Consider the following 23,378-nt stretch of genomic DNA (forward strand, 5'->3'; position numbering starts at 1 on the left):
CATTGGAGGCTTGTGAGGCTTTCAACTCAAGGGAATCAAGGATAGGCTTTCTAAATACCTCACTCTTTGCAAGTTCTATCAGAGGCATAAATATTTTTAACTTCTAGACTTCTGATTCAAAACTGAAAGGGTAAGGGAACTTATCAAGACCTCTTACCTCTTGAGCTGGAGCTTTGGGGATGACTGGATCAGTTGTTGGCTTTTTCTGTCTGCTGGCCTGCTGTTCTGTGGGGATAGCAGCTCTTTGGGCGAGACTCTCCTTAACATTACTCGTTTTTTACCTCAAGTTATACCTTCGTTGTTTGTCAGTCTGTAGAACAACTTTTCTATCCCGTTCTTGATTGGTTTGATCCTCCTCCATGACTACGTTCTGAAAAGGAGTCTTAACTATTTGTTCCTCATTGGTCTCCTTTCCTCTCTGAATGATTTGTAGTTGATCATTTTCTCTTCTGAAGGAACTTGGATTTCTAGGGGCAAATGAATTAGGCAGCCTTGCCTTCCCAGAATTCTGCTCGACCTTCAGCTTGGATATTTCAGCAGCCAATGACTCTATCATCTTAGTCATTTTATCTAATTTGGGCTCTGAAGATGAAGAAGAGGTGGAAGCTTCACCTCTTTGCCTCCTTCTGTCAGCATGACCCTTGAGTTTTTTTGCAGCCATGATATTAGATTCTACCTCTAGGGCTGCATCTTGCATTTTGGCCAATGTGGTACATCTTCTTTCTCTCAATATCAGGCAAAAGTCAGAGTCAAATGCATTAGCATAAGTGTGTTTTGCAGAGGTCGGGGTAGGCCTTACCTCAGCTAGTATCTTGCTATACGTACGATTAAACCTCTTATTGAAATCATACAATGATTCCCCATTTTCTCTCTTGAGGTTTCCAAACTCAGTATGGTAGTATAGAAGGTCTTTCTTATCTCCCCAATGCTTTAAAAACACATCATCTAATGCTTCAATTTCTGCTATGGACCTAGGGGTCAACTCTATGAACCACTTTCTAGCCTCTCCATCAAGGCTCTGGACAAATACTATCATCCACACATCATTCTCACTGATATCAAGGTTATCAGCATAACTATAAAAAGATTCAAGGTGCTCTTCAACTGTTACTCCTTCAATACCAGTGAATTTAGGCATGTATTTCTGGTGTTCTCCTGCAAGCATGGAATTCAAAGGAACAGGTAGGACCAGAGGTCCATACCTAGCAGCTATGATTCTTTCCATCTTAGTAGGAGCTTGCGGGCCTGCCATGGCTGGGGTAGGTGAATGGATACTGGCAGTTTGAAAGGTAGGGGGCTGTGAAATGAATGACAAGGACAAAGGAATATGATGGACTGTGTGGGAGGTTTTCTTTGGGCTGAGATCCAAAGGGGAACTTAAAGAACAAGGAGCTTTATGAATCTCTGAGGGTATTTCCTCACTAACAGTGCTAGGCTCTATATCTTCAAAATGAACATGCTTAGCTACGAGCCTCTCTTGTAGAGATACATAAGATTGTTTAGGCTTACCTGATCTTGATGCTCCTTTCTGTGATGTTTTTTTTTGCTTGACAATCTTCTCACGGTCAGGCACTGGGTCAGCTGGTGATTTCTGAGGATTTCTCCTGGTATGCCTCACGAACTGAGCCAGAACTGTAATGTGGAGTCGCCAGAGGTTGGTCCTCTAGTAGAGTCACCAGATAGATGATTACAACTAGAAATATGTCTAGAATTTGTCTATCATCAAAGTTGGATCTGTGTCATTCTCCCAGGGAAGCTGAGCTTCAATCTCCTCTCTTTGGCAACGACGCCAATTTATGTTAGGATTCTAAGAAACTCTCCTAGGTTGTAGCTCAGAGATGCCTGGAAACATTTAAATTCAACTTATTATTGCAAATGGATTAATGGAAGGGATGATGCTTGCCCAAGCTAGATAACCACTTCTATTTTGTCTCACTCCAGACATGCGTGGACACCCCCAGACTACAAGGCTTTAGACCACCAACTACTCACAGTTTAAGGATTGGGTGCATATGGAGAATACTGACCACACCAGCAGATGCACAAGACCATGTGATGGCCGACTGCAACCAGTAAAGAAGCCTGCAAATCTAATCTACTAATGCACATACAAGATGACAACTCCCTAACACTAGACGAAGAGAAACCTGAATAACTTATTCAATGACACATACAAGAATTTAACACAGAGATAGGATGACAGCTCCTCTAATGCTAAACATGAAAAGCTCAAGAAGACAACATATTGGGCACATCTTAGAGCAGAAGAGAAATGGAAGGTGAGTAATTAATAGCAAAAGAAGCTTGTATTAGCTGAAAATTAAGACGAGAAGCTACAAGTTTCAAAATAGTTACAGTCTCCGGAAGTTGAACCTTACATCAAAGCATCAACCATCAACCCTGATTACATCTGTTTTTTGGGTATATATAGAGTTTTATTACAAAGGAACTTGGCCAATTTAGGTATGGAGGGGTATTAATTGACCACCAACTACATTTAACTGCCTGATGGAGTCTCTCAGTGTGTTTTCTTGCTTCAGTAGATGAATCTGATCTTTTCAGGTGCTCTGCTATCCTCTCAGGCAGTTAGAGTGTTCATATCAATGAAGTTCCATAACTGTTAAATGCAGTTACATGCTCATGCTCTATCCTTTTTCTCTTCGGCCATATTGTTTGTTAAATGTGGTTGTTGAGGAGCAATAGCAAATGGTACTGGAAGGCCGGCCACCTTTGTCCTTCGGGCACATGGAATGGTCAAGGGATGTGGATTGCATAGCGAGAGGATGAGTCGGATGAAGGAGCAAGATTGGTCGTCAGATCGGGGGGATAGACGGCGAAGGTGGCCTGGCAGAGGATATCGGAAGAAGCGAGAGCGGGATGAACGTGGGATGTTGGATCTCGGGAGGACAGATCCAACGGTGATCGGGTGGCAAAGGCACGCGACGGTTATCAGGCAGGGATGGAGGATTAAGCGGTAAGCGGTATCGATCGCACTGCCTTTGGGCGTTAGGCGGTAAAAGGGTGAGGGCGTGCGATTCCATTCAACGCGTGACACGTAGCGACAGAGGAGAGAGAAAAACCACTCTCCATCGCGCGCTAACGTCCCATCGCTTTGTGGGCACGAAATGTGCAAAGGCCGTCCGATCTTGGCGGAGCTAATTGGATGGTGGAGAAGTGACCAGGCAAGTGGCTTTATCAGGCGTGACAGGAGTCATCGGATCGGGTTTTTGGGTAATTTTGGGCCTTTATGTATGGCGATGTGCGATCAGATCGCATCGCAATATCGCATCGGTGGAAGCTAAGGGGCGCAGCCTTTACACACACATGGATGTGACTTGCGATAGCGATTAAACCCGGACCCGATAAAGGAATTAATTATTTTTAGGACTGATGAAGGGAGAATGAGCGGGGCAAAGGAAAAAGGAGAAAGTGACCGTTATGGGCTTCTTTTGAGCATGACCAAGGACTAAGCTCACTTCCGACCTTTAGAAATCAAAGATATGTAGCAGAGCTAACAGGAACATCACACATAGTCATCTAACATCATCAATAGAACCCTTAGGAGACAAGTTAGCCACTCAGAAAACCTGTCCCTAGGTCCCATTATTGTTTTAGGTCTCCTAGGCCATAGTCACTCTCATGTTATAAGGGAGCGACCAAAAACCCAAAGTCACTCTCATAGGCCTACCTACCAGCGATTGTGGACCAAACTTGCCAGTTCTGTGCAAGTGACCCTAGGAATTAAGCCACTTTTTTAGGCCCAGAGGCCAAGCCATTGCCCAGAATGTAATGAAAGCTCATAATCAAGTAAAGTACAAGGAAGAAATGATGCAAAAGTAAATATTTGATCAAGACCTTAACCAGACCCTACTAGCCATGATAGGAAATTCATCAAACATATTATCGACATGTAACCTATAGGTGTAAATAACATAATTAAGTGTAGAGATCTCATACTTATTTGAGAATCGCTATGAACCATTGTTCCCTCATGAAATTTGTTGCATTATCCTCTATTAGGTCATAGACACATTATACATTCTTATACAAGTAAAAAAATGCTGAGAGACATATATAGCTGTTGTCATAAAATGTGCATATAACCAGCATAATAGGAACAAAAATGCAATAAACATATTGGCCATCAAAATCCATATATACATCAGTACATTTCCACATGAAAATCAAGGGAATAAATTTCTCATTAATCAATGCAATGAACCAACCAGAGATGGGACTATCACGTTCCGCTCGACCATAGAATGACTGAGCCAAATCTCTCTTCAACCATTCACCCCCGTGCCATATTTTGAGCATGAATGTGGGACTCAAGTCAAAAGAACTCAACTAGGGAATACCTAGGCTAAACCACCTCACCCTCATAAATAAATATCTGGCTTTATCATAATCCATCTCGAATCACTTGGACAACACAATGAACACATCATAAGAGGCTTTACATTGATCTCCACCTGATCACTTGGCCAAACAAGAATGGATGCCACTGGATTTATCCACCTACACCATGAGGAATTTTCCTATCTCCTAGTCTCTCAAGCTTTACCACAATCCAAACCCAGATCACTAGGCCCTAAACCAGGACCAACTCTCTAGGATTTACCGCATATCCCAAACCCAGGATTACTAGGCCCAACGAAGAGAAACCCACCTTAAGGCTTTACTGCATATCCTGCCATTCACCAGCAAGGATTCCTAGGCCATTCGAAGCAACACAAAGTTTGGCTTTACTGCAACCCATAGTTCGGTTCAGGGGTTACTAGGCCATGTGTTCTATCATTTTGAAGATCCACCTCACTCAGCTTAGAATCCATCTGACAATCCAACTCAACCAAACATGAGAAACCCATCACACCATGGCTATCTGGAAATGGCATGGCTAAGCTGAAAACATTGTCACACCTGGAAAAACCCATGCCATGAGAGAAAAGAACCACATGCAACACCATGCATGCCAAATCTAGAAAGGAAAATACACATGCAAGTCGATACCTATAATGAAGCTAGTTGTAGCTACTTGATCCTGCCTTTCCTTGCTTGATCCTTGCTTCCTCTTGCCTTCTTTTCCTTTCTTGCCTCAATGCCAAAGTGCTCCAAGAAAACTCTGTGTCCAAGAGTATGAGAGAGAGAGAGAGAATAATGAAAGGAATCCAAAGCTAAACTGACAAAAGGTTACCAACTAATCCTTAGAAGCCTTTTATGAATGAGGACTTTATTTTCTTCATTTTTCATTATTTTCCTTCATTTTCCTCCTCACACACAACCTGTAACCTTTCACCTCCTTTTTCTCCTAATTTCCATTATTTTCATAAATAATTGTGCCAAAAATGCTATTTTTCCTTTCCAAAGCCTTAGCCATTGCCTTTGCCAATTTCCTTAGCCATAAACAACCAAATGAACACTCCCTAGGATGTCCTGCTTAACATTCAACTTGGAATAAGTGTCATGTTCATCCATGGTTATTGTTTTTAACTTCTATTAAATGGAATTTTCATTAGGGTTGTTACATCCAACTATCCCCTTGCACTTTCCTGCTTTCCTTTTCCTTCTTTCTCCAAATCCAATGTATGCCAAAGTGATCCAAGAATGTTCCAAGAATACTCTAAGTGTGCAATAGCATGAGAGAATGAGAGAAATGAAGAGAGTTCCAAAACTGAACTGACAAAAGGTTAACTTGCAAAATCTATGAACTAATCCTCAAAAGCCCTTTTATCATTGAGGCCTCTAATTTCTATAGTTTCCTTCATTTTCCCTCTAATTTCCTTAACATGCAAATATGTGTCTCTTCACCTTCCTTTTCTCCTATTTTCCTTTATTTCATAAATAAAATGCCAATTATTTCCACTTTTCCATTGCCAATTTCCATAGCCATAAATTAATCACAAGTGATACCCATCACTATGTTTTTCAAAACATTCATCTTGGAATAAGTGTACCATGACCTTGGTCTTATTTTATTTACATGAAAAATCAACCAAGGGCTATTACATTATATGTTTATTGTGGCTATCATAAAATTTCGATTGTGATTCGAGGCGTGTTTGTTTGGAGATGGCGCTTGGGTATTATGGAAATAGACCAGTGCATACCTATCTCACCATTGGTGTTAGCATTGTGCTTCCAAGTTGTGTTCGATTGATGCATCATGGATTTTATGTCTATATGTCTTTTACGATATCTATCTACTCTTCTGTGTTTGTTCTCTTTTGGTGTTCCTATGCTGTCACAATTTCATAAGTTGAAGGTAGTTTTATGGTGGGCGCTCGTCTCTTGGTGTGGCCTAGTGATCTGTCACTTAATTTCTATCTGGTCTTTCATGAGGCTCTTTGTTTCCTATTGTTGCATCCCTCTGCTAGTATGACCTTCATCTAGCCGACTTCTAAAATGTAATCACTAATGTAAACTTTATATTTTGATAATAAAAATCTATGTGTGCTTATTTACATAACAATAATGATTTAGTGCAAAATGATTCAATTCACTGATTTTATAAACAATATAGAGAACTTAGATAATGTGCATTGATATTTAACAACAAAATAATGCAAGTTATTCAATGAAATTATTTTTTTAACAAAAACAATTATGTGATTGTATTAATAAAAGATTCTATCCAAACTGGTCAACATAATAATAAAAAAATAGAGAAAAATACAAATAAAATAGATAATAAAAAATTAAACTATAAAATAACTTGAAATTCATATTTTTCATATATATAGCATTCCTAATATAATAAAGATATTAGATAATTTTAATTTTAATTATATTTTATAATTCACATCATTAATATTTATAACTTAGTTTTATATATTAAAATTTATATATTATTATATATAAATATATAGTAATCAATAAATAAATTATATAAATTTAAATTATGATTATATAAACATGTAATTTATTTTTTTACATATATTTACAGGTTGGATTTCAAGTACACATGACTAGCTAAAACTTAGAAGCCACTTCTCTATCTAAAAAAAAGTAGGCCTAAACCCTAGTTGAATGCATTCCAATATCATTTTTATTAAGTTAGCTATTGTGTTCAATTTGAATTTTGACCTTGAATTTAAACAAAGAAAGTTTAATTATTGTTGAAACTATTAGAATATTGTTCTTAGGTTCTGGTTAATAAATTTGATTTGGTTCCGCAAATTTTGAATTTTAACGTTGAAAGGTGTCTTAGGTTGTAATTGTAGCTCTTATGTCGTGTTATTTCTTGGTAACAGGGAGAAAGGGCAAATCCTAGACAAGCCAATGGAGGATGTGAGGTCCTATTACACTATTGGCAAAAAATTAGGATGTAGCTCTTATTAATTGTAGCTCTTATGTCATGTTATTTCTTGGCAACATGGAGAAAGGTTGAATCCAAGACAAGCCAATGGAGGATGTGAGGCCCTAATACACTATTGGCAAAGAATTAGGATGAGTGTAGTTTGGTCTTAGACAAGCCAATGGAGGATGTAAGGCCCTATTACATTATTGGAAAAAAATTAGGATAAGTGCAGTTTCGTCACATACATTTGTACCCATAAGAAAATCCTTCAGACATATGCTCGCAAATCCATTTCAACCAGGAAATTAAACAACATTAACGATATAGAGGATGTCAGGAGGGAGATCCAGATCATGCACCACCTAACTGGATAACCAAACATAGGAGAGTTGAAGGGTGGTTATGAGGATAAGCATTTTATGGATTTGGTCATGGAACTTTGTGTTGGTGGATAGCTCTTTCATAGAATTATTTCCAAGGGTCATTAGAGTGAGAGAGCAACTGCTTCACTTTGCAGGACCATGGTTAAGGTGGTGCACAATTGTGATTCAATGGGTGTCATACACCGTGATGTCAAGCCAGAGAATTTAGGTTTCTCACCAAGGATGAAAACATGCCTTTGAAGGCCATTGATTTTGGCCTTTCATTCATTTAGGTGCATATTATGTGGCTTTAGAAATATTGCGTTGACACTATGTACGAGAAAATAGATATATGGAGTGTTGGCTTCATATTTTACATTTTTCTATAATGTTTTTTTGGTTTACTTCCATTTTGGCAGAGATAGAATGAGGTATATTAGATGCTATATTGCATAAATATTTTAATATGGAAAAAAAAGATGATTTTTAGTGTGTGGTTGTATATCAAGATATTTTAGGTGTGTGGCTAATAGAAAAAGTTAAATACTCTTTACCAGGTTCATTGTAAGAATCAAATTTTGTGTGATCAATAAAAAAGTCGTAACTCATATTTTTTGGCTGAATTTTATGTTTTAGCTTCTCTGCCTTTCCAACAACTACAACAATACCTATGATTTGCATTGATCTACAAGTCCAATAGATTTAATATGAAACTAAAGATAGAGATCAAGGACTCGTTTGTCCTCCTCTCAGCCTCTGTGAGTGTTTCGAAGTTCCTAAAGGATCATAGAAATCCCATGTCAGCAATTGAAAACTATACAACATAGAAGCAGTTGACTCAAAATCTATTATACTTGCTATGAAATAAGAGCGTAATAATAGAGATTATTGTTTTTTTTTAATGGTTGCTGATGAGCCTCATTATTGAGTAATTATATGGGCCTTAATTGGCCTTAATTCACCTCCTATATTAGTTAAACCAACTATTCTCACAACTTATTGCATAATTTTGATTATATTTTGTTTATGAAATGAGTTAGAGTTGGATATTTGGCTTTGTGGTCTAATGTGCATATAATGCAGGAACAAAGGATAAAAGCAAGGATAAATGTAGGTATAAAGGGTAAAAGCAAAGAACTATAGCAAAGACCTTGGTTAAGACTTGAATGGGGCAAGGTAGAGGAATTATAAGAGGTTAATCCTCCTCATCTACTACCCCTCCATTCGAATATTCCTCCACTAGTTCAGAGTGCAAACAGCCACATCATGAGGACTAAAATAAAGCCTAGCAAGTGAAAAGGACAGAAAACAATTTATTTTGAGTTGGGAGCCAAACCACCCTAATTTGAGAGGAAGTTGTTGGAGACTTCATATGTATAAATAGAGAGGCTTAGGACCTCACTAGGATTCAGACTTCATTTGTAAAACTCTATTTTGTTTTCTGAACTGGAAAGACTTGTGAATTTGCTTTGTAATCCATGTTTCTATAATAAATATGAGTTAAGTTTAAGCCAGTTTTGAGTTAAACTTCGAGCGCTGAAGCTCTTGGGTTAGGGCCCGACCCAAGCAACCACAACTCCTCTTTACTGTACTGTTATTCTAGCACAGAATTTTGCTCTGTTTATTGTTAAGTAGTTTCATGGTTTGTTGATGCATTTGCTCAAGAAGTTTTGGTTCTGATTCATTTGGTTAAGCAACTTTCTGGTTTTGTTCATTTATTTGAATAGCTTCCTGTTTCTGTTCATCTATTTCAGTAGTTGCATTTGCTGTAGTTTACTCTCATTTGTGTTTTTTTAATTCACAGGTTAGATTAGAGGAAAATATTACTATCAGGTTGTGCGTAGGTGTCTCGGCCTCATATCCTTCCTCTGGGACCATGACTTGAGGCAGAGACCCGCTAACAACCCCAAAAACACAGTTTCTGGTTCTTGCATAGGCTATGGAGTTCGTTGTTTGAATGCAGTTAGCTTTATACCCTCACTGGTTTTCTCTGTTATTTTCCTTTGAAAGATCCTCCAGCACGTTCTACCTCCTTCGCTTCCTTGTCGTCCGATCACCAACAAACCTTCCCAATCATCGTCCGATTCACTATTTTCTTCAACTGCTACCTCGCGTGGAGTCCACCATTCACTTTATGAACTTTAAGTCCCCACTGTCGATTTGCCTTGACTGATCCAATGGTTGTCGCTTCACCCGATCACCAACTAGCTTGGCTGGTCTCCATCATTGATCAACCCCGCCTGATCCATCAGCTATTGTGAAATCTTGCGTGAATTAATGCATGAAAGTTATCCGCCCGAGAGCACACGAGAAAAGTGTTTTTCTCATGCGACGTGTCGTGCAGTAAGGCTAATCGCGTGAAAATTCTGAAAACTGCTTACTGCCTGAAGGGCACGTGAGAAACTACTTTCTGCCTTAGAAATCCGCTCCCTCATTTCCACATGTTTCTTTTCCCCACGATGTGATCTCCGCCATCCATCTCTAACCTTCACCCGCACGATAAGATTGTAGCCGTCCATCTCTTGACTTCACCAGCACGATTAAATCTCAACGACTCATCTCCTTTGTTCCCCTATCCGTCCATCCACTCACCTAAATCCCTCGCGACACGATCTCCGCCATTCATCCGCCTTGCTCCCTTGTTCGTCCATCCCTTCACTTAAAACCTTCACAATAAGATCTTAACCATCTATCCCATTAGCAACCCTGTTCACCCATCTGCCTACGTAACCTTCCATGATCAAATCTCCACCATTCATTACCTTTCACCCGACTGATCCAACGGTTCTTATGCACTATTGCTCCCTCACGCCCTCCTTTCACTAATTTCAACCTCCAATTGCTTTTTCCGCTTGAAACCCAACTTAGCCTAAGTTTCTTTGTTACTCCTTAGTCTAGTTTTTATGTTTTTACTTCTGCAAACATAGATAATTAGCCTTAGGTTAATGTTAAATTAGCAATTCTGCTTAGCATAGCTGTTTGGTTGATTAAGTTAGGTTATGATGCAAGTTTAGCCTTTCATGCTATTTTCTTCATTACTGCAATAGAAGTAGCTCTCTCTTAGAATAAGGTTTGCTCTCCTTCTATTAAAGTTTCTTTTGACTCTATAAACAGAGACAACAAGCATGACCTTCACTTCTACTTGTGCATATAGCACTATCACCTGCAACTTTGTACGAACCTCGGGTTGATAAGTAAAGATGGTAACCCTAGGAGTTGCAAAATTATTGTTGCAATACCTAAGTTCATCACTTATTGGCGCCATTGCCGAGGAGGTATCTAAGTAGAAGTAATTATTGCTTTCTTCTATTTCTAGTCTCCTACTTTCTTTTCTTCTATTTCTAGTCTTCAAACTTTCTTCCATTAGTTTATTTTTGCAAAAGTAATCTAGTTTCTTTCTTTCTTTCAATTATCATTAGCTGCTTTCCTTTCCATTCTGCAAGTACTTTCTAGCTTTAAAACAAAATCTTACAAAAACCAACCCAAAAACATTTCCTTTCATGCCTCGTAGGATTAGGGACAATTCAGGAAAATTCTTGTCAAATACCCCCACTGCATCCAATAGGCAACCTTCTCTCTTCTTCAGTGACGGTGAATTGGAAGACCCTTTAGGTGAGCAAACTTACCTATTTGGGGAACCTACAGAAGAAGAAGAAGAGGAAGAACCCATTCCTACTGAACCAATGGCTGGAAACCAAAATGATAGGAGAGATAGAGAGAGAATTGAGAGTGCCTTCCCCATCAGGGAAACCAATGGGGACACCAAGATGAAGAATATAAGCCCCTCTGCTCTACCTCATTTCCATGGCCTGACCACAGAGGACCTTGACACTTTCCTATTTGAATTTTATGTTATATGCCGAACCTATGACTATATAAATGATGAGAAAAAGTTAAAACTATTCCCATCTACCCTCAAGGACGCAACATTTTTTTGTTCATGGGTTTACCTGGAGATAGTATCACAACTTGGGCTCAGATGCAAAAAGCTTTTAACAACAAATATAGGAACTACTGTAGGTTTAAAGACACTAAATACGAGATTTTCAAGATGACCATAGGCTAGGATGAATCCCTAGAAGACTATGAAGAAAGATTCTAGCTTAGTTACAAAAGGGCCAGGTGCACACTTGACCCTGAGTCACTAAAGTTGGTCTTGCTTAGAGGAGTAAGGGAAGATCTTCTGGATACCTTACATATGATAGCAGGAGGAGATGTCTACCAATTACCCTATGAGGACATTAAGACTATCTTTAGAAACCATTCTAGGATAGCCAGGAAAAAGGGTAGGGGTAGTCAACCTATGGCCAGTACATCATCCTCTAACTTATCCATCAAAGGTGAAATTGGAAATATGTTGGAAGATTTCAAAAGTGACATGATGCAAACCCTTTCCTTACAATTGGACACCATGAACATTGAAAGGAAGCAAGAGGAAGTAGAGAGAGCCTTGGCCATTTTTTGTCCTAGATGCACTAGGAGGCATCCTAGGAACGAATGTCCATTAAATTGTATTTAGGTTTGCTCAATCTGTGAAGAAAAACACTCCACAGACAAATGCCCTTCTTTACCTAGACTCAAAGCTGTATATCAAGGAGCTAAAGGGGTCACTGAGCAGCTTTACTACATCAACCAAAGGGGACCTCTTGGGCCTAGACCATACTAGCAGGGTATGCAAGGGCCATCCCATGCATACTAAAACCCCAACCAAGCCACAATTATACCTTCTTGGGGACCCCTTGCTCATCCTTCCTGGTCTACACCCCCTCCTTTGTCCTATGCATCTCAGTATCAATCCCAGCTAGCCAGCCAGTCATTTCAACCTTATGTTCAGCCACAACATCAGTGGAATGCCCCACCCCAGGGGTGGAGGCCCCAATTCAATAATGTTCCAACTCTATTGCCTCCACCACATACACAACCACAATTCCTACACTCTACTTCACCCAAGAAACCCCAGATGCCTGCCCAACCAAATCTGAACCCAAACAATAGGCAGGCTCAATAAGCATACAATGGAGAGAAATCATACCCAACTTATGCTGTAGAAATCCAGGAGATCAACCTAAGATCATGGAGAATTCTTCCTGATAACCAACCTTCCTCTCCACATAGGGAGGATGAGGAAGAAAGAGAGGAAAGAAACCTAAAAGTAAATCCACCCTTTCCTCAAAGATTAGCCCAACCACTCCAACCTACCCCAGAAGAAATAGAACTTTTGGGAGAATTGAAAAATCTATGTGTAAAAATTTCCCTTCTCCAGGTAATCAAAGATGTGCCTATTTACAATAAAATGATTAAGGATAAGTTCTTCAAGCATCCAGGAAGAAGAAAAAGGAATGCCCCTACCATTAATGTCATTGGGCAGTTATCTGACTTAATGCTGGGGCAAGTAATATGTCCAAAATATTTGGACCCTGGAAGCCCTGTAGTAGATGTACACATCAATGGCACCATTGTCCCACACACTCTGATTGATCTTGGGGCTGCCATTAATGTGATGACTAAGGACACCATGCTCAAACTAAACCTCCAAGGGTCATTGAGAAAGACCACAACGATGCTGCAACTTGCAGACTGTTCCACAATCACCCCTGAAGGAATTGTGGAGGATGTGATAGTCTCCATTGATTCCTAGGAATACCCTGCAGATTTCCTAGTTCTCCAGCCTAAGGCTAAGCTTACTGGTTACCCTCACATCCTTGGGAGGCCATGGCTAGCCACGACTGATGCTTACATTAGCAACAGAGCTGGGAATATGACCATCAAGAATGGGCATATGTCCAAACAAGTAGTCCTATACCCTCCTGCTCAACCTTCACTAGAACATGATTTACCTTTATGGTTAGAGGAGGAGGAAGAAGATGAGGGTTACTCTGCCCAACTTTATACTTTGGAAGCAATCATAGGAGGAGGACAGCAAGATGAGGATGATTTAATTGAACACCTACTCCAAAATCCAACTCCTAGTTCCCTGCCATTAGAAGAAGAAGTAAGGGAAACCTTGAACAAACATCCAATTGATTTATGCCTGGCCAATTCCAACCCACTCCGTGTCAAAACCATAGAATTTGGCCCAAAGAAAGCTTTGCAAATTAATCCATCTCTTTCTGCTTTGGAAGAGGAAAAGCTATGCAACCTGCTGAGGGAGAACCTAGAAGCCTTCGCTTGGAGCTATAAGGAAATGAAGGGAGTACACCCCTCAGTGTGTACTCACCACATCTACATCCAAGAAGGTTGCAAGCCAGTCAGGCAACCACAAAGGAGGATGAATCCAACTCTTAAAGAGATAGTTAAGGAAGAACTACAAAAACTGCTAGATGCAAGATTTATTTACCCTATCTCAGACAGTGAGTGGGTCTCTCCTTTAGTATTAGTACCCAAGAAAAATGGTAAGTGGAGGATTTGTGTGGATTATATGGAGTTGAACAAAGCCACCAAGAAGGATCATTTTCCCCTACCCTTCATTGACCAAGTGCTAGATTATTTCCTAGATGGATTCAGTGGGTATAACCAAATCCAAATCTACCCAAAAGACCAAGACAAGACCAAATTCACTTGTCTTTGGGGTAGTTTTGCCTATAGGGTCCTTCCTTTCAGCCTATGCAATGCTTCTATCACTTTCTAGAGAGCAGTCTTGAGTATCTTTGCTGAATTAGTACATGATGCTGTGGAAATATATATGGATGACTTTACACCTGATGGTTGTGATTTCCAAGAAGCCTTGACTAACCTAGGCAAAGTATTACACAAATTCATTGAAATGAATCTATCTCTTAGTCCAGAAAAGTGTGAATTATTAATGACTGAAGGGACTGTGTTAGGTCATTCAATATCTCAGCAAGGACTGCAGGTGGACCCAAACAAAATAGCAATCATCCAAGGGGTCCCACCTCCACAAAAGCAGAAAGATGTCAGAAGTTTCTTAGGATTGGCTGGATACTACCAGAGGTTCATAAAGGACTTCAGCAAGTTGGCCTCTCCTTTGTTTGGATTGTTGGCCAAAGATTCTGAATTTATATGGTCAAAGAACTGTCAAGAGGCCTTAGACATTCTCAAGGGTAAGTTGACTACTGCACCAATCCTTAGAGGCCCAAACTGGGCCCTCCCCTTTCATATTCATGTTGATGCCTCACAGAAAGCCATAGGAGCAGCCTTAGGTCAGGAAGAGGAGAAATTGCCTTATGCCATCTATTTTATCAGTAAAAACCTGTCAAAGGCTGAGCTAAACTATATTGTGACTGAAAAAGAACTCCTAGCTGTTGTGCATTCATTGAACAAATTTAGGCATTACATTACAAGCTATCAAACATTTGTGCATATTGATCATGCTGCAATCAAATATTTAATGAACAAACCAGATGTAAATGCTAGAATTATAAGATGGTTGCTTCTATTACAACAGTTTGATCTAACCATTATTGATAAGCCTGGTAAGGAAAATGTTGTTGCTGACTTTCTATCTAGAATAAATATGCCTGCAGGTGAAGAAGGAATGGTGGATGACCAGTTACCAGATGAGCATCTGTTTTCTATTTGAATTCTCTCCCCATGGTTTGCTGATATAACAAACTATCTGGTATCATCACAATTCCCACCAAACTTGCCCTCCAAAGAAAAGAGCAAGATAATCAGAAAGAGTGCCCCCTTCACCTAGATTGGGGGCAATCTGTTCAAACTTGGCCCAGATCAAATCTTAAGAAGGTGTGTAAGGGAAGAGGAAGTCTTTGACATCCTTCTGACCTATCATGATGGGTCTTGTGGAGGTCATTTTGCAGTAAAGAGGACAACAATCAAAGTGTTGCAAGCAAGCTATTATTGGCCTCCTCTTCATCTAGGATGTAAAGAAGTACATTAGTCAGTGTGATCGGTGCTAGAGGATGGGAAAGCCTACTCCAAGAGATGAAATTCCCCTACAACCTCAAGTGACCTTCAAGCCATTTGACAAGTGGGGCATGGACTTCATTAGGCCTATCTATTGGGTTGTGTTATATTATTTCCATGACTAACCTACGTAGGTTGGGCGAACCTACCTATGGTTTTCGGTCCATGGTATTGAATGCTTTGGCATGTATAAATATGTATTGTAACATTGAAAGGAACATAATGAAAAATCAAGCTGGTAGTCGTAGTTTTGGGATCTAGGGGAAAATCTCTGTGTATATGTGTTTTATGTGTTATGCTTTCGCATTGTTTATTTTCTGTGTTTTAGAATTCGTATGCAGGTAATTTCTATATGGGGTTAGAACCTACGTTTGGTATCAAAGCTGTTTTGGCTTCAAGGGGATGCCTTTGTTACTGAGGGGTTTCGCTCGGGCCTGTGGTAGACCCTGTTTAGTGGGAGATCTGCCAGATCGATTTTGGTGGTGAAAGAAGATGGCGAGAAGTGGAAAGATAAAGATCGAGAAATTTAATGGTCAAAGTTTTGAGTTGTGGAAACTCAAGATGGAGGATCTGTTGGGGGATAAAGGTCAGTGGATCGTGTTAGATCCAGGTACTAAACCAATGGGAGTGTCCGATGAAGAATGGAAGAAGTTGGATTGAAAGGCAAAGAGAACAATACGATTGTGTGTCTCAGATTCAGTATTGCTGAATGTATCAAGGGAAGCTATGACGAAGGCTTTGTGGGACAATTTATGGAATTTGTACCAATCTAAGTCTCTAGTGAATAAATTGTTCATGTGGAAAAAACTGTATAACCTGAGGATGAAAGATGGTGACTCGGTGATAGAGCATCTGAATGCATTTAATACTGTGGTAAGTCAGTTAGCATCTGTTGATATTAAAATTTTAGATGAAGATAAGTGCATTAGTTTGTTGTGTTCTCTACCAGATTCGTGGGATAGTCTGGTTATTGCAATAGGTAGCAATGCAACTGCCTTGCAGTTTGATGAAATAGTCTCATCCTTGTTGAAGGAGGAGGTGAGACAGAAAAATATGGAGAGCCAAAATGGTGATGCCTTGTCTGTACGAGGATGGTCCTAGAACAGAAACAAAAATAAGTCATCAAGTGGGAGATCTAAATCTCCAGGAAAACCTGTAAAGGTGGTGTGTGTCTCGAATGGGAAGCGTGTACATTGATCTACGTACAGAAAATTGAGACCTATGGAATGCTATTAGGTGGTTGATGGTGAAAGGTGAGACTCAGTCAACTCCATTCGGCTGGAAATGCAGAAAGGAAGGGCACTACAAAAGGGACTATAAATCTAAATCTCCTGATAAAGGAAAGGGATCTGATGATGCTCCTTCTACAGAGGCGAAAACCACCTCAGATGAAGGTGGGGATGTGTACTTGGCTTCTTCAAGTACACATGTAGATCATGAGGCATGGTTGATTGACTTAAGTGCATCCTTTCACTTCACTCCCCATAGAGAGTGGTTTTGCGAGTATGATAAATATGATGGTGGTGATGTCTTCTTAGGGGATGATAGGAAGGCTAGAATTGTTGGTCGTGGAAAAGTAAAGTTGGAGTTGCAAGGTGGAAGGGTTAGAACACTTTCGAGTGTTCTACATATTCCTGCATTAGCCAGAAATCTGATTTCTGTAAGCAAGTTGGATGATGCAGGTGTAAAAACAGTGTTCGAGAAGGATACCTGCAAGATGGTTCGAGGAGCAATGGTATTGATGTGAGGAGTTCGGACTGGAACTCTATACAAGCTACAAGGTAGCACTGTTGTTGATGGTTGCAATAGGTCTGTGGTTCCTGAAAGTGGAGTAGAAAATCTAATGGTCTCTGGAGAGAACACCATGTTGTGGCATCAAAGGCTTGGACATATTGGAGAGAAGGGCCTTCGAATACTTCTTGGTAAAGGTATGGTAGAAGGTATGAGTAATAGATCTCTGGATTTTGATTTCTATGAAAATTGTGTATATGGGAAACTGAATTAGGTGAGTTTCCCCTCTGGTGGTAAGAGGGCGAAAATGATATTAGAGCTTGTGCACAGTGATGTGTTTGGACCTGTGAAGGTTCCATCACTGGGTAAGTCTATGTACTATGTATCATTTATAGATGACTACTCAAGGAATACATGGATATATTTCCTTAAGAAGAAATCTGAAGTCTTTGATAGGTTTAAAGAATTTAAGGCTCTGGGGGAAAACCAGACAGAGAAGAAGATAAAGGTGCTGAGGACAGATAACGGTGGAGAGCTTTGTAGTAAGAAATTTGAAGAATTCTGTAAGAAGTGTGGTATAGCACGACAGAAGGCTACTCTATATACACCTCAGCAAAATGGAGTTGCAGAAAGAATGAACAAGACGTTTATGGAAACAACAAGAAACATGGACAGTGGTGCCAGGTTAAGACAAGAATTCTGGGTAGAGGTGGTGGAGACAGCGTGTTACTTGGTCAACCTATCACCTTCATTAGCATTGGAGGATAAAACTCCACAAGAGGTATGGACTGGTAAGAAACCCTCTCTTTCACATCTGAGAGTATTTGGATGTGATGCATAATGCATATGTACATGTTCCAAAGGAGAAACGAATCAAGTTGGATAGTAAATCAGAAAAGTGCATCTTTATTCGGTATAAGGATGGTTTAAAGGGTTATAAGCTTTGGAACCCAGCAACAAGGAAGGTTGTGTACAACTGAGATGTGGTGTTCAGAGAGGTGAAAGATGTTATTAAACATGAAGTCCAACCAAAGGAACTTGAGAAGATAGAGTTTGATCTAAAGGAGGAAGAATCAGACTCTACAACAGAGGAGGAATCAGAAGATGAAGAGCCACAAACTCTGGGTGTGAGAAGATTAGTTCGAGAGAGAAGGTAGCCAAAAAGGTATAGTCCATCTACTTTTTGTTCAAATTTTGCTTTATCTATTACTGATGATGATCCCAGAACTGTGAAGGAAGTAGTAGATTCAGAGGATGGAAAACTCTGGAAAGAGGCCATGGTTGATGAAATGGCATCTTTGCACAAAAATGAGGCTTGGAATCTGGTGGAGTTGCCGGCTGGAAGGAAGCCCATTGGTAGCAAATGGGTGTTCAAGAAGAAGACAAATGCAGAAGGAAAGGTGGAGAAATACAAAGCTTGGTTGGTAGCAAAGGTTATTCCCAGGTGCCGGGAATTGATTTTGGTGATATTTTTTCTCATGTTGCCAAGGTAACTTCTATTAGATTACTTTTATTTGTTGTTGTTGCTTTTGATTTTGAGGTAGAACAGATGGATGTAAAGACAACATTTCTTCATGGGGATCTGGAAGAGGAGATCTACATGAAGCAACCTGAAGGCTTTGTGGTGAAGGGTAAGAAATAACTGGTATGCAAGTTAAAGAAGTCTTTGTATGGGTTAAAATAGTCACCAAGGATGTGGTATCACAAATTTGATACATTTATACGAGGACTTGGCTACACCAGAAGAAACGTAGATCACTGTGTGTATTTTAAATTAATTGGTGACCGTGTTATTTATTTGGTCTTGTATGTGGATGATATGTTGCTGGTTGGAAATGACAAAGAAATTATCCAGGATTTGAAGACCCAATTGTCCCCCAAATTCGACATGAAAGATCTTGGTGCTGAAAACTGTATTTTGGGCATGGAAATTAAAAGAGATCGGGCAAAGAGGAAGCTTTGGTTAAACCAGAGGAAGTATGTTGAGACAATATTGCAGAGGTTTAATATGCAGGATAGTAAACCTGTGAAGGTTCCTATTCCTGTAGGTGTAAAGTTATCTGCTAAACAGTGTCCCAAGACACAAGAAGAGGAAGAGGATATGTCCCGTGTTCCATATGCAAGTGCAGTCAGTAGCCTGATGTATGAAATGGTTTGTACTAGACCAGACATTACACATGTAGTGGGAGTATTGAGCAGGTTTATGTCAAAACCAGGGAAGGAGAATTGGACAATAGAGAAGCGGGTTTTCAGGTATTTGTGTGGCACTAGAGATTATGGTTTGTGCTACCAAGGAAGACCAGGATTGGACAGAGTTTTGGATATCTGTGGCTTTGTTGATGCAGACTGGGATGGAGATTTGGATCATAGAAGATCTACAAGTGGGTATGTGTTTAACCTATTTGGAGGAGTAGTCAGTTGGATGAGTAAGAAACAATCTGTAGTGGCATTATCAACTACAGAGGTAGAATACATGGCAGCCACTCATGCAAGCAAGGAAGTAGTTTGGTTGCAGAGATTGTGTTCAGGTATTGGGTTAGTACAGGGAGCTATAAGGATAGACTGTGATAGCCAAAGTGCAATTTTCTTGGCAAAGAACCCTGCTTATCATTCAAAGACAAAGCACATTGATGTTCAGTATCACTTTGTGAGGTATATGATAGAAGACAAAAAGGTGTTGTTGGTAAAGGTGGACACTTTGAAGAATACTGTAGATGCATTGACAAAATCTGTGAGCTCTGAGAAGTTCTCCTGGTGTAGAGAAACAATGGGCGGTTCAAGGCTGGAAAAATGACTAAGCTCTCTTGTGGCCCATTGTGGAAAGAAAACAACAAGTGGGATAATGTTGGGTTGTGTTATATTCTTTCCACGACTAACCTATGTAGTGAATGGGGGGGTTAGAGGGGGGCCAGAGCCCCCCCTTCGTTGCGTCGATTGTGTAGCGGGGGGGTCATAGGGGGATTTAAGGGGGGCGGGTAGCCCCCCTCTCTGAGGTTCGGGGCAGTGCCCTGAGAAATTTTTTTTGGGACCCTATATTAGGTTGGGCGAACCTACCTATGGTTTTCGGTCCATAGTTTTGGACGTGATGGTTTTCAATCAATGGTATTGAATGCTTCAGCATGTATAAATATGTATTATAACATTGAAAGGAACATAATGAAAAATCAAGTTGGTAGTCCCAGTTTTGGGATCTAGGGGAAAATCTATGTGTATATGTGTTTTATGTGTTATGCTCTCGCATTGTTTATTTTATGTGTTTTAGAATTCGTATACAGGTAATTTTTGTACGGGGTTAGAACCTACACTATCAACCCTCCTTCAAAGCAAAAACAACACATCATTGTGTGCACTGATTATTTGACTAAATGGGCTGAAACCAAGGCAATTAAGGCAACAACAGAAGAAAAGGTGGCTGAGTTCCTAAGGGAGAATATATTCTACAAATTTGGGTACCCTAGAGAGCTAGTCACAGACCAAGGCAGCCAATTTACCTCCAACAGAATTGAAGAACTGCTCAGCCACCACAAAATCAAGCATAGGACCTCCACTCCTTATCATCCACAAGCTAATGGGCAAGTGGAGGTGACCAATAGGGCACTGGAGAACATCTTAACCAAGGTGGTGAGCAGTAGCAGGAAGGATTGGGCAGAGAGACTAGTTGAGGCCACCTGGGCCTATAATACAACATGGAAGACCACCACTGGATTTACACCCTATGAGCTGGTCTATGGTAAAAAGGCTATGATGTCCATTGAATTTGAATATAACACATTGAGGATGGTAGCCCAACTAGATTTAGATCTCAGTCATGCACAGAAAGAAAGGTTGTTGCATTTGAATGGCTTGGATGAATTCAAAATGCAGGCCCTCCTACATACAGAGATAGTTCAGCTTCAGAGGAAGGTCTGGCATGATAGGCACATCAAGGAGAAGCAATTTCAAGAAGGAGACTGGGCATTGTTATATGATTCCAGGTTTAAATATTTTAAGGGCAAGTTAAGAACAAGATGGCTCAGACCTTATGTGGTGGAAAGATGCCATGACAATGGTTCAGTGCAAATCAGGACTATTGATGAAGAATCCATTCCATTGCTAGTTAATGGACACAGATTGAAAATGTACAAGAGGCCTTTATCAAGACAAGAGTTCATTGACAACATTAATAAGACAGTGATGATGGTGGAGCAAGTTCCAACTCCTCCCTCATCCGATTACTGAAAAAGGAAAAAGAATAAGGATTCAGGTGAAAACCTCTATGAGGCACTTGAGTCCCATCTTTGGGTTGAAAACCTCATGAGGCATCCCAAGGATGAGAAAAATGAAAATGATAAGAAGATCCCTGGGTGAAAACCTTCCTGAGGCACCCAGGTCAGATATTTAGGGTCAAAACCTCTCTAAGGAAACCTAGGTGTTTTGTTTAATATATATGTAAAAGAAAAAAAAAACATAATTGTTATGTGCAGGTGGGTGAGAAAGACAACTAAGGAGCAAAGAGAAGATCCAAAGGGAACCCTACCTCACATATATTTCATCTCCTCCACTCCTTACCAATGCATCCCTCCATCAATTCTATTGTTTTTTCACTTCATTGCTTCCATTCAGGTGAAGATTGTGTTTTCTAACAGAATCACCTCAACCATTACCATCATCCCTGCATCCACATACACTCCTACTCCCTCTATCCATTCATTACAACATCCTCACAACACCATCCAACAACATGATCAAGAATTCTAAGGAAGACACCAAACATTGCCAAGTGGTAATCCAGGAGCTCCACAACAACAACAACATCAAATCCAAGAGCTCCATAGCAACAAAAACAACATCAGATCTTCAGTCATAGACACCTACAAAAGCTAATAAACCATCAACAACACCTCTAATCTTTGACAACTGCAACATGGCATCAAGACCACATGTAAGTATCCTAGTCACTCACTCATATGCATCATTTGATCAAAAGGTGTAAAGGTTAAGAGGTAGTTGGTTTATAAGTGAAAAGGTGGCAAAAAGGAAATTCTTTAATAATTCAAAATAAAATGCAAGAGTCCATAGATACAATGTTGTTATGGCAACCATTTGAGAATGCTTGAAGAATTAAGATTTGGGGTAGAAACACCAGTTCACCAAAGACTCAACATACCCTATTTCTTGATGCAATCACTCATAGACTCCAGCAACAAAGTAAAGGAAGGAAATTCCCAGCAGTTGGTTCACCATGGGTTGATTAGGATCCTCATTAAGGATGCCCTCCAAAGCCTCAGGATCCCCATAACATGGTCAGTCTTCATAAACTTACCAGCAGAAGATGAAATCAAAACCCTCACCTATGATGTTAGTCCTTCTGTTAGTGAGGAGGGGGAAAAACAAGAAGAAGAAGATACAGAGCTAAATGGGGATGAGATGGGTGAAGAAGATACTAATATAGAAGAACATGTTGAATGAAGACAAGGAAGATGATGTTGAAACAAGAGGAGGAAACAAAGGAAGAAGCTTATGGAGATGCGAAAGAACAACAAAAGGAAGAAGATAAGAAAAACAGAGAGGACAGCTGCAGGAAAAGGAAAACCAACTAGCATGTATGGTCAGCCTCTCCTTGGAGGCCATCCAGTGTAGGATGCCAGCTAAATCCTATGCTCTCTACCTCAGAGAACAATGGCTGCAATTTCATATTAAAACACTAGCATAAAGGAGCACCATGCCATTGCAAGACTGCAAACAGTTTATTGATCTTTGTGATCAAAGTGCACTAAAGGATGGGGCCAAAATGGCTAAGTTTTACTTGCATAACATGGCCCTCATAGACATGAATAATTGGGATCCTAATGCAGAGCTAGGAGATCTACAATTAATGGCTTTGGCATCATGGATAAACCATGAGAAATCAAGGGCTACAAAGATGAAAGAATATTGGCCAGAGAGAAAAATGAACCTCTTTTCATCAAAGCTGAACAATCAAATCCCATGGCCCTACTCAACGCCCATAATATGATTTCAAATGATCCTCAGCTAGAACTTAGATATCTTGCTATAGAAGGGCAAACAATTTCACATTTTGAGGACATATTTAAGCTGCTAAGAGATGATAATACACATGCTTG

The 23,378-nt window shown here is 40.0% G+C and overlaps 1 pseudogene; it reads left to right on the forward strand.

Annotated features, from left to right (window-relative positions):
* Positions 1-2,783: 2,783 nt before the first annotated feature.
* Positions 2,784-7,952, forward strand: LOC149189553 (calcium-dependent protein kinase 34 pseudogene; annotated as a pseudogene).
* Positions 7,953-23,378: the final 15,426 nt, after the last annotated feature.

This window comes from Pinus tabuliformis, chromosome 3_1 (genome assembly GCF_031772625.1).
Source record: "Pinus tabuliformis cultivar Carrire ecotype Pingquan chromosome 3_1, CPIR1, whole genome shotgun sequence".
NCBI classification, from domain to species: domain Eukaryota; kingdom Viridiplantae; phylum Streptophyta; class Pinopsida; order Pinales; family Pinaceae; genus Pinus; species Pinus tabuliformis.